General features: G+C 42.6%; 1 protein-coding gene across 1 annotated transcript in view; it reads right to left on the reverse strand.

Annotated features, from left to right (window-relative positions):
• Positions 1-17371, reverse strand: part of meis1b (Meis homeobox 1 b) — a 79826-nt gene that overhangs the window by 42076 nt on the left and 20379 nt on the right. The gene's annotated exons all lie outside the window — the stretch shown is intronic.

Raw genomic sequence — 17371 nt, forward strand, 5'->3', positions numbered from 1 at the left:
CAGTCAGAGGGCTATAGAGACACAACAATGGCAAGCAGAGAATGGCTGGAAAACAGCACCTCATAAATGCATTCATTTTTAATACATTTATAAATAACCCTGCCTTTCATTCCCCCCCCTACTTCACTTGAAAACACAGTGAGCGCTTGCATCTTCCTACCAGAAAAAGAGGGAAAAGGAGAGCACAAAGGACTTGTAAGGTCGCATTTCCCCACTCTCCCATCCAAGCCTGCGCAGAATTGAAAATGACAGAGAGATTTAGTCTTTATTATCCAAAGGGGAAGATAGTTATTGAAGCGTTGCCCCGGCACATTCTGCCATTTTACCTGAGGTTGGAAAGAGTAACACGGCACTACAAAAGGGGAGGTTGCAAAGAGGGGGAAGCAAGAAAATAAAAGAAAAATAGGTGGAAAAAAGGGAGTCAGAGGCACAAACAGCGCTAACAAAGCTAGCTGCTTTTCATAACAATGGCGTCATGGCTGCTTACAGCAACCTGTAGGGCTTCGATAAGGCTCCATTATGGCCAGTTAACCTCACCTAAGGGGAGACAGCTTAGAGTATCTGAACACTGAGAGGAAAAGTGAAAGAAAGGCACTCTGTGGGCCTTTTCTCTGCATTCAGACTCAATACACACACACACATACACACACACAGAGAAAAATTCAGAACTACCCAATTACTGTACGTATTCTATACAGCTCCAGAGCAGAGAAAGGGGCTCTTCCCATCTCTGGCTGTGAAAAGCCTAATTGTTATTATCATTATTCAAAAATGCGAGCCCCTCTCAATGAAGCCGATAATCATAAAAGAAACATGAGGCGAGGTAAACAAGTGGCACCCTCACTGCTGGAAATTTCAGTGGCAGATAACTGACTTTTGTCCCGTGCCTCTCTCTCTCTCTCTCTCTCTCTCTCTCTCTCTCTCTCCAATGGAAGTGAGCAGGAAGAAAAAATAAGAGACGCTGAAGCAGTGCTCAGAATTGGATCCAGTTATTTATTGATTACACACAAAGCACTTCTAAAGCTTCCCGGTCTATTCACTGTGGCGAGAGTAGATAACTGCATTCTGAGCGGGCCTGTACTCCGCTAACTTGCAAAGGGCGACACCCAGCACCTAGCTAAACCCTAAGCCCCCGATTCATCGATAATTAATGGGGATGTTGGCGCTAATCCGGTTGGAGATGACTTTTTTCCAGCCTGCCACATCAATGGAATAATCAAGGGCCTAAACCCAGGCCTTTGCTCCCCATTACCTCAGGCAAAAGAATTCCTGAAAGCATGCCTGGAGGGCACCTGAATTATATACACCATTAGGAGAGAGAGGCTCTCAGCGATCCATACGAAACAACACTCTTGGCTAGCTCTCACTCTCACTCTCTCCCTCCTCCGACTGTTGTGGCAGAAGGAGATACATATGCACACATATTGAAGGCTTTCTAATGAAGCTGGTGTGGAAAAGGAGGTAATACTATGGAGGGTGGGGGAGGGATAAAACAAGAGCTTGCTTTCCAAAGAGGGGTGTGATACTGATGCAAACACCAGCCAAAGCATATTAATAATGCACAAATGCATGTAAAGCAGGTGGTGGGGCTGGGCTACTGTAACACCAACAAAGGGTCAAATTTGGGAAGGTTCAAGTGCTTTTCAGATAGTCAGTTACTTCAGAGTGCTCGGGTGAGCTGGCTGATTCTTGAAGCCTGTTTGGTTCTTTTTCTTTTTTACAGGGGGCATTCTTAGTCTTATATACTGAACAGCACACATGAAGTCTTGAGATAAAATGTAATCAAATGTTTGGCTCCTTGAAATATTGGAATATGTTGGAAAATACACAAAAGTACAAGATGTGGCAAAAACAGTGGAAGTTTTTCTGTCTCGAGACATCTCAAGCAGCTGTTAAAATGCTGTTAATCACACACTAATCAATCTATTGATAAATTGGTAAACAGTTTCTACTTCACACTCAATTCACACCAACCCCACATACTCAAATAATCCTCCCCTTACACCCAGCTAGACTTCTTCCTGTCTGAAAAACATGCTCACATTGCAGGCTTCAGTTACATCATTAGCCCGGGACAAATGCAGCCTGGGCTTAACAAGTCAGTTTTTTCAGCCTACTGTTTCAGGGCTAAAATCCACCCACTCCCCCCTCTCTCTGTCTTTCCTCTCCACATCCCTCTGCCTGCTGGAAAAAGAAAGGGTGAGCCGAGTCGAGGCCCTGTAATCCTAGACCAGATTTTCATTGGAAGCAAATGCTTTCAATCCGTCGTAAAGACCAGCTCATGTTCAGCAAAGCCTACAATAACAAACCTAGGGGCTCGTCCCATGCGAGTTGGGAAAACAGAAGCAAACGGCCGGAGTACCCGCTCAGATCATGAGTGAGTGAGTAAGCGAGTTAGGGAATGAGTGAGTGTGCATGCAAGTAAGAGAAGGCGGGAGTGGGCAGGCAGGCAGGCTCAGGAGGAGGTGAGAAATCGTGAGAAGCATGGAGAGAGGGGCAAGGAGAGAAGGGGGACAAGTGAGAGAAAAGTCAAAGGAGAGCAGAAACGCACAAAATAAGTGACAAATGTGAGGAGAGAAGAATGACATGACTCTGGGTGGGGTGCTGATACTCATTTAAAGCTTTAAGTGACATAATTCCAACTTAACTGACTCCTCTCTGATCACAGGGCTGCAAATTCTCCTCCTTTTTTGGTGTTTTAACTCTTCAGTGAGTAATCAGTGAGTAAAATCCTCTTTCCAGACCACAGTAAAACCAAAAACTTTGAGTCTAAAGCCGATATTCCCAGTCTTTAAGCTGCCACTGCCTCATAGAGAAAATCTTTACACAGTTTATCATCATATCTTTGGAACTTTAACATATCTAATGACAGTGTATGTCAGCTCCAAAGAGCTCAAGCCAATTAACAATTGAAAATGAAACAAAAACTATGCATAATGAGGAAGAATCAGACTGCTTTACTTCACTGTTATTATTATCATTTGTATCTCACTGCTTATGTTCATGTCTACAGACAAGATCATACCGTTATCCACAGAAAACAATTTATGAGGAAAAGAGATGTATTTGAGGTGATTTAGACAAATTTTGACAATACAGGGCCAAAAATACCCAACCATCTGAAATATCCCTTTTTTCCTCACCCATCCCAATACTTCTAAGTAAGTCTGACCCACAGACACTGACTGTACCTGGAGGGGTAAGAGCAAGGAGCAAAGCTGAAGAAAAGCCGTCAATTTTATTGGCATTTCCATTTTCACTGCAATTTGATACCAATCACCCCCGTACGGTCTGGGGCTAATTTCTGCTTCGCTTCAGCCCTGACGAGAGAAGGAAGAGCAGGAGGTAAGAGGACAAAAAAAAAGGAGACTGTGGGAGTAAGGAAAGGTGAAGAAGAAGAAGGAAGGTGCTGACGCTGTGTCTGGCAGCCATAGTGGGGAAATGTCACTGGTGTTACCTCAGTTTGTAAGGAAAGAGGCAACACTGGGAAAGAGACAAATATGGTGAAAGCGGTTTAAAAAAAAAAGAGGGACAGAAGGAAAGGATGTAGAATATTCAAAGATGAGAACACAAAACAAAAATTTTGTGTGAGAGACATTAAGGGAGGAAGAAATTAGGGGAAGTAGAAAGAAAAAGTGCTTTAACTAAAGAAATGAGACTGTGTCCATCAATGACGTTTTTGCATCAGCAACAGCTTTTTTCATACAATACAATTAGGAATATTTTTAGGACTCAGTGTCCTGAGCCCAAACAACATCCTTGGCATCAGCTGGTTTTAGTTACTGTGCTGACGACGCTCTCAGTTGAAAATAGCTTCTCTCTTACCAACCAATCAAGGACAAGTAGGGCTGGAGCTTGTTTTTACAACTTTGTAGACAACACTGGCACAGTAGAAACTAGCCAGATTTGTCACCAAAGAGTTGTGAATGCAACCGACGCAAAATAAAACCCGTTGGTAGATACAGACTCTCAAACATCCAATTGTCTAACAACCAAATTTTTAATTTTGTGGTGTTGTTTTTGATGACAATTGCCTAACCTTGTATCTTCTTGATGGCTAAGGCATATTTGGTGTAATTAGTAGATCAGATTCACACTTTCTGTTTTGTTTAAGCAGAAATTTTTGATATATATTTGATAAAAGGCCTTACAGTGATCACTTTTAAGTTTTTCTTTAAGCCTATATGCCATTTAGCCAGCCTGTTAATCAGAGAGCCAACTGTTCAGGGGTCCAGTGGTCCAACTAGTAAACCATCCGGTCAGCCACTGAGCTGACCGGATGGTCAGCTCAGTCAGCCACACATTACGTGAGTCAACCCTGAACCAGTCCCCCAGTCAGTCAGTAAGCTGGCCAGGCAGCTAAAGAGTCATTCAGTCAATGAACCAGTCAGTCACTCTCCAAACACAGACAGCCGGGCTCATTAAGAGCATCAGCAATGCTAGGCTAAGCTAGCAAGCTCTAGTCTCTCCACAAGAAGAAAGCCATAGGCACAACTCTGAGCCTAGCCCACTGATCAGCCATGACAACATCTATGCAAGTAGCAAGAGGAAGAGTTGAGGGTTGGGGGGTGAGGGTGAATCAATGCAGGACGAAGGGCGTGCATGTTCATGTGTGAAGAATGCATGCATGCATGGATGTGCATTCGCCTGTATGTGTATGTGTGTTTCTATCTCAGTTTTTTCTCTATGCATGTGTGTTTCCAGCCACAGAAGCTCTGAGTGTCGTGTGTGTGTGTGTGTGTGTGTGTGTGTGTGTGTGTGTGTGTGTGTGTGTGTGTGTGTGTGTGTGTGTGTGTGTGTGTGTGTGTGTGTGTGCAAGTGTGTGTGTGTATGTGGCAATTAGGGAGCAGGCCAGTGACTGGAAGGAGCCGGGGGCAGTTGAAATGCCCCGGGGCCAACCAAGGGAAGGAATATTTTATCAGTCCCCCTCACACGCTGTATACACAAATACACACTTGCACACACACACAAACTGTGAGCTAACAGATAATGACGTAAAAACTAGGTTAGCTTTCTTCATGCATTTTCACTAGTTTCGTTAGCATTAGCTAAACAGACTCTTGCTTCGCTGCCCATTCAGCTTCGTTGGCTTTTATTTGGGTCTTTCTGCCACTTCATGTTTCATTCCTGCCTCCCTCTCTTTCCTTCTTCATTACTTTTCTCTTCTTTCTGTCTACTGGGGTGTGCGGTTGTATGAAGGATAGTCTGGATTTAAGATGAAGAGTTGTTGTCTCTCTGCTCTGCAGGTTTAAGGCTTTCTTTCTCTTTTTAAACAAACATACAGCAGGTTATTTATTTTTCAATGGACATATTGTTGAAAATGTAGGCTAGCTTGGCTGGCATGGGATGGAATATCCTAAGTCTTGATGCATTCAGTCTCTCTTCAACTAGTGGCCTGTAATGTTGCGCCCTCTCTTCTGCCGCTTCAGCCCTCTCTCATGAGTCTTCATCACTCCTCTATGTCTCTGTCTCAAGGCATACCCTGACATTATCAAGCAGTATCTAGGCCAATCTGTTATGATCTGATTATAAACCAGCTCTGAGTGTTAGACATAGATTGGTACTACCTGCCCCCTCTGCACAGGCACACGTGCCATTCAGAGGTGTCAGCCATTTTTCTGCTGCCTGGCAAATTAACAGCCATGAATATGACACTCAGTCATCTGTGGCGAGTCATCTTGTCAGTCACTTTTAGCGCTACACAAAAGAATAATGACAATTGGCTTTCTAATATTTTTTTCTTTCATAGAGGTACTGCTGAGTAGAGGAAAAAAGGGTTATGAATATTAGCTTTGTGCCAGATGTCATGAGCGGGATCCTGTGGCAGGAATCACTCGCAGATGGCTAAACGTTTTTGGAGGATACTGTGAGATGTTTTTATAGGCAGGGAATGAACGAAAAGGGAGAAGGAATGGGAACAGGTCTTTGGAGTTTATGATGGTGCATTTATTCCACAGACTGTTTGATGCAAGAGAGAGCAAAAAAAGAGTCTTTCCCCTATGAGTGCAAGTGACCTAGAGCTGATCTCTCATGGGCCACTCCTAGTGTTTCACACCCCAGAAAGCTCACATGACCCTGGGTTGGCTGCACCAGGCAAGGCCCAGGCCTCAGGGAGCGGCTATCCTGTTCCACATGGGATACACACATCTCATGCTGGCAGGCGAGAAAATCATAAACACACACGCAGACAGACACACACACGCGGGTGCACGCTCAAAACATGATACATAAACCATGCACACACATGCTATTACACATTTACTAAAGTGCTCTCCTTTTTGCTGTTTTGATCTGATGCTCGACAGACACCAACACACTCACTCACACACACACACACACACACACACACACACACACACACACACACACACACACACACACACACATACATTGCATTCCCAGAAATCCTCAGAGAGGTAAAGAAGGGCTCGCAAGAGGGGGGAGTAGAGAAAAAAGTGGCGTTTATTGTATTCAGGCCATTCATAAGCTTTAGACTGGAGGAGGGGGGAGTACAGAGGGGGTTTGCAGGCAGTAGGGGGTTCCCTTTGCATGGTTCTGGAGGCCCCTCCCACTTCCAAATATTCTGAACATTCAGGGATTCCTTGCAAAACAATTCCAAACCAGGGGCACTATTTTGCAAAGCATCTCTCTCTGTGCTGTACTGTAACATTTGAAAACACTCACATGCTTCCATTTCTGAAGATCTTCCAAGAGGCAACTTTCCAATAATGACTAGCAAAGTGTTTGAGACTAATACACACACACATACACATGCACACATACACACACTCCAAAACAAAACACGCTCTATGCTGTTTAGTCTTCCCTTTATTCAGAGTCAGAGAAATCCCCTTGACTATTCCGCACATAATGACAAGCGCTGTGGACAAAACAATATGACTAGTCTAGACTTCCCTTCCTCCCTTTGCCAGAGAGACACTTGGCTATTTCCAACTCCAACCAACTCATGTGTAACTTCTCACTTCAGGAGTAAACACAAAGCTCTAAAGAACATAAAAATACTGAATACATTGTAATGAACTAAAAGATTAGAGAAAGTTGTCATTATTACAAAAGGGAAAAAAAATAGAGCTTGCCAGTCAGGGGAGAGTTAAGTAATTACTTCCTGTAATCAAAGACAATTGCATTCAAGTAATTACAGTAAATAATGAGCTCACTGGAATAACAAAGCCAGGTACTTTGAATGATGACAGTTTTGTGGATCAGCGCTGACAGATGCAGTAATGGCAGTCAACTGGTGAGTCATCTACAAGGCTTATTTGTAATTAAAGTACACCGGAGACTTGTTGTTGCGCAAATCCACGCAAAGTTAAGGGTAATTATTTCATTTGTGGTGATCTGATGAGGAAGGAGAGTAGAAAGCCAGGGATGGGAAATGTGTTCAACCAACAACAATAAAAAGAAACTAACACAAGCCAATTATCACATTTATGAGGTACTTTATAACATTTGTCTAAGGCATGGGTCCGTGTGGATCATAGGTTCTGTAATGAAGTGCGTAGTGCCTGTTTTTTGGTATTCATAAATGAATGCCTTTCCATGTGATTTTCACAAAGATATGATCTGTAACATGAATTGGACAGGAATAGGGGAGACTGGGGACAGTTGCAACACTTTTTACATTACTCTCAGTTACTCAGAGAATATTTGGACTAGTCTCACCAAATCTTTACATATTAAACCTACATCTGTCTGCTAAATGCCCATACCATTTAAAGATGGCTACATATAACATATTAATCACAATATTCATTTGAATAGAGGAAATCAGACGTTGCAACTGACCCCAAACCTGGGGACAGTTGCAACACATATCAGGGACAGTTGCAACATGTAAAAAAAAAAAAAAACATTAATTTTTCACTAATTATCCTCAGTGTTTTGTCTAAATAAGACAAATACTAATGTTATGACCCAGAGTGGGCTCAATTTCAATTTTCTTTTCTGTACATCTTAATGGTATTTAATTAATTTTGTTTTGTTTAAAACATGGGCCTACCTTGAGTCAATGTGCAGATGTTACTGAAGCTATAAAAACTCAATATTGCATTTTGGGACAAAAAGAATGGAATAATTTATTTTTTACAATTTCTCTATTTAGATGATTCTTTCACTATATGACAAGTTTATATGACACATACAACATACAACAATAACTAATTGCTAATTTTTGCTTTACAAGTTATTTGGGAAATTGTTCTGTTTATCATTAGCGTTAGTTTCTCCATATGATTGCCTGTTCTGTTCATCATGAGCAATAAAATATATTAATTTTGCCTATTTAGAACTAAAAATCTTAAAAAATATGGTTGTGTGGTCTCTTCTAATATGACTAACCTAATACCATGGGGACAGTTGCAACAGTTGCAACTGTCCCCATGGTACCAGTCATGACAAAACGCCATGTGCTAGCTAGCCACATTGACATTGACACATGCTCACCATGTCATTTAATAGTCAACAAACAGTGATTCAAACTAGATAGGTTTGGATTCATTCATACAAAAGGTCAGGACAGTATGACAAAAAAAACAGCTCATGAAAAAAGCTACTTTCATACCTCCAAAACAACTTTACTTGATAGAAGCAGGACCAAATGCTCAATATGGCCTCTATCTTCTTGTTGGGTAGAGGGTCTAACTGAGCATGTGCACTGTGAGTGTCATCACTCTAGCATGCTTCTGATTAGAGAAATAAGGCTTGTTGCAACCGCCCCTTGTTGCAACTGTCCCCAGTCTCCCCTATATGTATTTTTAATTTATTTTATGAACACAGGAATCAATCAGTCTTGCACTTAGTTCTTTAATCTTTTAAGATGTGGTGATTTTCCAGTTTTGTGTAATGAATTACTCAATTTTAAACAATAGACAACCCATTAATGTTTGTACCAAGGGTTCTGTGAACTGCTGCCACTAGTTTTATGACAGTTTAGAGACAAAATGATTTTCATAGTATCTCTGAAAGGGGTCCTGTGCTTCCATATGTTATGTCTGAGGCCCATCCACTGTTGTCTGTGAGAGAAAAAAGGGGGTGGGGGATCAGGCCTGTTGACATAGCCATAGGTGATGGCAAAAATGTCAGCGTAAATGTGACTGCTCTCTCTGTGCCATTTTCCCGCAAAGGGTCATCACCACAGGCTGCCTGACACGCTGGAAACTGCCTGAAGCGCGGGGCACTGACACGACATTAAACTGCAGTATGCCTCCTTGCACACACATATATTTACACACTCACACACATACACAGCGACCACCTTTTATTCCCACTTCCAGATCAGTCGAGGAGGAAAGAAGGAGGAAGAAAGAGGCAGACGATACAAGCCAAAATGAAAGTGTAGGGCGATGAATTCACCCTTTCATGTCGAGCACTTTTGCTGTGTAACTATTGATTTTTCCCCTCTTGCCTTTGTGTTGCCGTTTTCTTTTTTTTTCCTAACCTGAAGATAGAGGGCCAGCCTGGTTCAAATGGGAGCACTTGTAAGGGGGGCCCACAGATTCTTCGCCCCAGTGAAGGGAAGTCCTCAAACACACAAACACAGACACACAAAAAGGTACAGTTCTTGAAAATTGTGCCTCCTTAGCTGCTTTTTCACTCTTAACTCTCACTCTCTCTATTGTTTTGTTACTTCTTGGATGGCTTTTGACTCCTTCAAATCCACCAAGCTTTAGTTGAACTCTGTGCACAACAAAGGCTCAGAGAGAGAGGGAATCAGGCAGGGAGAGAGAAGGTGGAGTGGACGGTGGAGGAAGAGGGGGGAAGGGATGGAAGCAAGGACAAGGACTTTAACAAAGGCTAAGAGCACTTAACAGCACAATGGCACGGCGGTCCTCTCTAAAAGTCAGCTGATGTGCTGAAGGGCGTTTGAAAGTCCTTCAATTTAGGCATGGGACAAAGAGCGGGTAACTTTTGGCTAAACCAAAGGAAAAACATCCTATTTTAACTTTGATGAGCTCTAAGTACACACACATACAGCTAACATCCAGAGAAAATGTTTGTATTCAACAGAAGAAAACTAGAAGCCTTTCAATAAGCTATGGAAATATGTGTTTTCAATAAACTTAAACTGTAAACACATCCTTTGAGGAAAAGACACTTGCTTTTCTTTTAGGAAACAACTAAAAGCAACTGTATCATCTTTAGCCATGAATTAACTTAAAATACATCCATCCAAGTGATATCATCTTTTCCACTGAGCTACACTTTGTGAAATTACATCTTGCAGTCCTACCTATCTGAATGTCAACCATCCTACCAAAGCCACCAGTTTAATGAACTAACATTAAGTGGGAAAGTATCATTTTAGCCCCAACAAACAGTCTCTTCTGTCTGTAATCATGCCTTCATGTTAGGGGTGTAGTTCAAGCAAGCCAACTAGAGTTTCCCTGTTTACTCTACAGCGCTGGCGTGTTCATCTCCCGCCTCCACATGCTTACTATCTGAATGACACGGCCGCTGATAAACTCTTTTAATACACAAGGATTTTCCCACTCATGCTAACCTATCAGCACCGGCCAAACTGCAGCATGTAGTTAGATAATACAGGCACGCTAACCCTACGGTGGCAAGGGCTAATAATAGCGCATTAGCTTCCAGTGAGGTTATATTTTTTTGAGTGTATGTGTGTGAGTGTTTTTTTTTTAAATAGCAGGTTTTAGTCTATGAGGGAGTATAATAGAGCCTACGCCCACAAGCATAGGTTAGGAAAACAGGGTAAGTCCTTATCAGAAAAACAACATACCCTATTCAAATCTGTTTGGTAGCTGAATTTACATTTTTGGGTTTCAGCTGCTTTTTAATAATTTCCACCCTTCTGGTATCACCATAATTCCTCTTTTTTAGGAAGCTTAATAAAATTAACCATAAAGCCTCTTCCTCCAAAGTTATGTTACGTCTTCGCTTCCTCCTTCTTGTCAAAGTGTCACTGATAGGAACAGGATGTGGCATAGTGGGGTTATGGGGGATTTGTAGTCCTATCTGCCTCCCCATACACAGCCCTGATAAGACTTTCGGGGACACAGGCAGAGGAAGAGGAAGTGAGTGGGTTTTACAGCGGGCTCACTTCCTGCAGAACGTGAACCTGTGTGGACAGGGGTGATATGCCCCCCGTGGACACCAGCAGCTTTCGCCACACAGACCCACCAAGTCACTTCCTGATAGATGCAGACCTCTGTGGGGGTGACTTCCTGTAAAAGTATGACCCCTCTGGAGGGAATCTCTGTGGAACAAGCACAACTGGGGCCTATATTGTGTTTATAATACCCATACAAAGTGCATGTGTGTGTGTGTGTGTTTGTTTAACACTGCCACTCATGCCTTTACTCCAAAGGTTATCATCAGTGTGAATCTCAGCCCCTGGTCTCTGCTCATCTCTTTGGGTTTCACCGGCTCATAGCAAAAAGGGACGATCAGGTTACAACTAAATGTGTGTGTGTGTGTGTGTGTGTGTGTGTGTGTGTGTGTGTGTGTGTGTGTGTGTGTGTGTGTGTGTGTGTGTGTGTGTGTATGTGTGTGTATGCTAAGTGGCATGCCTTGTGTTGTTCTGCAAACACACAAAATAAACTCTGGGTGCTGCCCTCCAGCCCACCCTGCTGCTCTTTTGTTTACCTACAGGTATTTGTTATCTAGCGTGCTCTTTCCTCTCCCTCTCTCTGTTTCTTAACTCTTAGAAAAGCTTGCTGGGGTCTTTATCTTGGAGTAGAATCCCTAAAGCAGGTATCCATGTCAAGAGGACCAAGGGGTGGTGGGCCTCAGGGGGTTGCATGTTTAGTAGGGGTCAGCCCTGAGTCAAGCTTTGACCTAGTTGATACCACTCCGTATCCCAGGTTACACTAGTTCATAACATGCCAGTTGTTGTAAAAAGTCAAATCTGGACTTCATCATACAGCTACGTGCAGTCTGAAGTCAGGCCTAAAGCAAACAGCAGCTGCTTGTGTCAAATCAGGGTAAAGTAGCATGGACCCACATTCAGTGATCCTCAGGGATGCAGGTTTTGACCAAAGATGGCGCTCCGGCTGGTGTTTTCCTGGCATGAAATTGGCTTTGTGTGGCTGTCGTTTGGAGAGCCGGCTGGTAAATTCTCCTGTTCTTTTGTTAGAAAAGAGAAGGGAGGGGGCTTCATGCATAATGGTCTTAGCCAGGGAGGTCTGGAGCTGTGTCCATAAATTGAATTATTTCAATTTGAGGGAAGAGGGAGTGAGAGAGGGTGAGAGAATAATGGAGAGAGTGGCTGTGGGAGTGTGTGTTGCATTTACATGTGACCATATGCATATGTGCCGATGGAGGGGAAAGAGACAGAGAGAGGGAGACTCATTTTTATTCCTCTACGGGGCTCACATTTACAACTGAGAATATAAACCCAGTTGCAGGAGATTACAGAAGAGGCCAAATGTTACCTTGCAGCTGGAAGCTATAGCGGATGAAAAAGACCGCTGGATGGGGCCATAATAACAACTTCCTGTCTGAAAATGACTGTTTCAGTGTGACATTTCTTCCTATTCTTAGAAAGAGCTACACTCTGTAGAATAAAAAAACAGCTCCTTTTTGAGTCTCAAAATTTCATCTTCGTTCAGTAAATAAAAAGGCACCATCTTCAAGTGCCACAATATTTAACAACAGATAGGGCCATCTGAGTGTGTTTGTAGGTATTTGTGTTTATGTTTGGGTCTATGGGATGGGGGCAGGGTGAATATATACCTGACACAATATAATCGGTGGCGGACCATATGGCAAACTGGCAGCAAGCTATTTATCCTTATCCTCTTTGGAGGCTAAAATTAGCTCCACTGTTTGTAGCTTTAAGCTGAACTCCATCCACAGCGATAGGGCTAATAATAAAGAAAAGAGAAACCCAGCTGGCACAGTCACTTCACCTCCTTGTTTTGTTTTCTTGTGGTTTTCTCTCTCTTGAACAACTTAAAATCCAGCTCTGTCTGTCTTTTTTTCTTCAGTCTCATCATAATCACCATCGATTATCTGAATCTGACCAGTCTGCCCCCTATTCCTAGATCAAAGCGTCCTAATCCGTCCATTAGGAATTGTATTAATATCATATAAATGTTGCTTTAGCCAGGTTTTTCCTACAAGCCCATGTGTCAGGAAAGCCAGGATTTCCTGAACACGGACCCCCTCGGCTAGCTTAAGAGCGTAGGATGATGGGGCTAATCTCTTTATCAAAAGCTTAAATAAACGTAGCTGCTCTGTGCATGTGTGTGTATGTGTGTGTGTGGGAGACTTGCTTATTTGTGTGTATGCCAAGGGGCCAAACAATGCTTCTCCTGCAAACAAAGTGCTAATACTCTGTCTCTTTGCTCTTTCTCTCCCTCCCCCATTCCTTCCCTTTCTCTCCTTCTCCTTCCATCCAAGTGAATGTGCAAACAACCTGCCTCTTAAACATCAATCTGATGTACTTTAAAAAGGTTGAAAGTGTCTTTTTTTCCTGTGTGGTAGGTTAGCTTATCAGGTCACTCTGCTGTCAGAGGTTATCATGTAAAAACTCCAGCCTGTTATCAGTATTTTGCCTGAAAAGTAACATCTCTCTGATCAGAGGCCTCCAGGGCTCTGAGCTCCGCTCCTCTTCAAGGAGAAGGAGGGGTTGAAAAGGGAGAGTTAGCAGTGAGGGGAATAGTAAGACAGAAGGAGGAGAGAGAGTTGTAGGTTGTTTTGTCGGTCAGATGTAATGTGTTGTGACACGTCAGTGATGAGTCGCCGTGATTCCCTATGAACCTGCTCTGGCCATGATTAAAGCCAGGGCATTTTCTGTCTCTGAGAGCCTGAATGTGTGCATGTTTCTGTGTGTGTGTGTGTTTCTTTGTGTGAACTGAGGCAATTTGGAGCTGAATTGAAAACAGACAAAATAAGGAGTGCAAACTTGAGACGAATTCCAAATATGTCACCAATCTCGAGATGACAAGTTTCCCACAGCGAGACCAGAAACCCTGAATGCAAACACATATACGGCGATAATTTCTCAAGCGAACTTCTTATCTTTATCATTTGCATGAAGAGAGCAGCATGACCACGTTTACATTTGCAATCAAAGCTGAAGAGTTTGTTTGCAGCAGAAGATATCCAGTAATGTGACAAAAGTGGGCTCTTCTTTCTTCTTCTCTAACAGAAAAAAATGCTGAATGAATCCCTTACATTTCACTTTCCTCACAATGTCTTGAGTCTAGATACACTGAATGAAAACATTGTCACGTTTTAATGCGAGAAAAAACACCGTTTTCTTATGCTTATTTTTCCTGCATGTGCCCAAACGATGGATAGAAATGAAAGAGGAATCTGAGTCTTCACCACGTTTAACTTTTCTTGTCATAACTCCCCACCCTGACACACAAGAGACCTCTAGGAGGCAAAAAGTGTGTGTAAATAGTATCTTTTACCAAACACCAGTAATTAGGTATAGGCATTTGGCGTTCACGCTGGTTGCAAATTAAAGAAGAGCGCTTCCTGTAAACAGACAGCGAGAATGTGTCTACATCATTAGCGTGCCACAATTATAACATGGGAGCTAAAGATACATTTCCCTCCCGCTTTCTCTCCCTCTCTGAAGCAAATGAAGTGGAACCTCTTTTCTATTTTCTTTTAAATGAATGGCTGGTGTACTTTAGAGCAGAAGCAAGATACATGGTGTTATCCCAGGTAGAATAAGAAAGATGAAAAGGCAGCCTTTTATGAAATAAAAGACAAAAATGATAGCAGTGTTTAATTTGGAAGTCTTTTTGAACTCAAAGACTGCAAGAGTATGCAAGGATACTCGGAGAAAGCACAAGAAAAGGACAGGAAGGAAGCTAGTTTGTGTGCATGCATGTCATGAATGAATATGTATTCCATGTAAATTGTGCATGCACGGTAGATTGTAATGGTCAGGGCTAGACTTTGCATTTCTTTGGTCATGCAAACATGCCCACATGTAACCAACAGACAGGGAGAGAGAATGACTGAGTGGAGACAAGGGGGGATTAAGTAACAGAGAGATGGAGGGGAAGATTTTATTCACCTTTCAAATGTGAGCAATCTTCCTACAAACGTTACTGCATGAGAGAAAAAACAAGAACGCTGAGAGGAAGAAAAGAGAAGAGGCTGTGGGAAAAATATAGGTACGAAGCCAGTATGATGTGTGTACACACATTAAGCTACAAAAAGTCGAGCAGTGACACAGCCTCTAAAAGCTCGTCAAACAGTTTTATGACTTAAAAACTATCACAGACGACAAGTTCACTTAAGCCAATAAAACACAAGCTAGACAACCTGCTGAGGAAGAGGAGAGGAGGAAGTCACTTTGTTTACTTGTATTTTTAACTTTTTCTTCCACGTGACCCCTGCAGCCTGGTGACACCAGCTCTAATCCTAAAAGCAAACTGGCCCCTCGCTGTGGGAACCTGATACAATTTCCTCTTTTTCAAGAGGGGCAAACTCAGGCCACTGAGAGTTTGTTCATTGCCTATGAGGCAATAAAAAGTCATTGAGGGCTATCATTTTCTACCAGGCGAGTCACTACATGTTAGTGGACAGCTCGACCACCATGATAGAGGGAGGTCGTAAAGATGTGAGTGAATCTGAGAGAGGCAGGGCATGATTGGACACTGACACACCAAGCATCTCTTTTCCCAGGTAACAACAGATAATATTGTTTGAGAGGCCGTAAATCCTGTTGAGGCTGAGTAAACAATCCTACTGGAGCTTACCTGTGATGAGTCCTCAAGCTTTTTTAAATGCATTCACCCTTTATACATTTGGCTATTGATTTTCACAAACAGCATGTGAATTAAAGGGAATTCTCTTATTATGAAACTGTTAATAACACACTGACACATGCTCACACACGCTTTACTAAAACAGTATAAGGGGAAAATGATGAGCTGAAGGTGGCCTGGCTACAACTCTTTCACCTCTGAACTGGCAGAAAAAGATATTGCTGTGTGCTGGCAGCAAGCATTACGCCTCAATAGACTCTCAAACAACACTCAGCAGCACTTAACACACTCCCTTTTCCTCACTCACTATGGGATTTTCACACACAAGTATACACAGCGCTGCATTCAGCATCAAAACATTTTCACTCAGAGATTCTCTCCTTATCGTACGCTGTCATTTTGCTGTTTCTTTCTCTTTTTTCTTCCACTTTCGTCACCTTCTTCTCTCTTTTTCTTCATGTTCACACTCTGAGGAAATCAAAGGAAGATTCCTGTTTGTGTCTGCCAGCTACTGTACTTACGCGCACACACACAGACGCATACACCTCCAGTAATACAGACTGCAGACTAATCAAGGGAACCACATACCTTTTATCTACCCACACAGCCCCACATTTAAACAGATTACCAGGAAAGCTGGACACCAGAAAGACAATTACCGGCCTGAGGATCTGCCTCAATAATGTCTAGACAAAGTCTAGACAAACCTTGTACAAAAACGAAGTAATCTTCCGCTCAGTTACTTTATTTCCACTAAGAGATTTTTGCATCACTAATGTCAGGCCAGGAAAAGTAAAGATTTGAGCAAAGATTTCTAATATTATGCATTAAAACACAACAATTTATATGTTTTTCAAGAATTTCGTATCTGTAAGCTGTCGGATTTTAATTCTTAAAGATGTCACATATAAGTTCCAATGCTAAAAACAGACCATCTGTCTGGTTCTCAAGCGGGTCTGATTAGTCTTAAAATGAGCCTTCAACTCAAATATTTTGACACGTTCTTCAAAAATGGTAAAGGAGAAAGTTCACCAGTAAGGGAGAATATATATACACACACACACACACACACACACACACACACACACACACACACACACACACACACACACACACACACCACACTAACAGTTCTCTCTTCCAGTCTACTGGACAATTGGACCAATTAATCTGTGACTTTGAGGGGGCCACGTGAAGCAAACCGATTGGTTGGGCCAGATCTGGCCGCTGATTGCCTGGTACCCCTGTCCATGTCCCTGTCTGCCTACCCTGGCCCTGGAGACTGGCCAATGAGGAAACAGAAAGCAACAGCTCCTCTTTGGCCTGACCTTGTTGGAGGCCACAGAGGTCGGAGGGCGGATGGATGGGTGACAACATCAGGACTGTTCTAGCCTGATCGATGGTGATTCAAAGCCAGCAAAGGTTATGTACAGTGATTCAGAACAAATGGGCTGAGGTTGTGTAAGGATATTTAAATACATGACAAAACAGGAAAGGTGACTAACATCAACTAACATCTTACCGATCAAGCTAGCAATGTCTTCTATTGATCTGTGGATCAGATGGTAGAAAACAGCTTTTTAATGCCCCCTTCTGCTGACAGAGAAAAATATCTGCTGTGTGACCACTGTTCTTACAGGCGAATTTTAAGGAAG

The sequence above is a fragment of the Halichoeres trimaculatus genome, unplaced genomic scaffold, assembly GCF_033239565.1.
Source record: "Halichoeres trimaculatus isolate MK-OKI-2021-1 unplaced genomic scaffold, fHalTri1.1 fHalTri1_scaffold_8, whole genome shotgun sequence".
Classification (NCBI taxonomy): domain Eukaryota; kingdom Metazoa; phylum Chordata; class Actinopteri; order Labriformes; family Labridae; genus Halichoeres; species Halichoeres trimaculatus.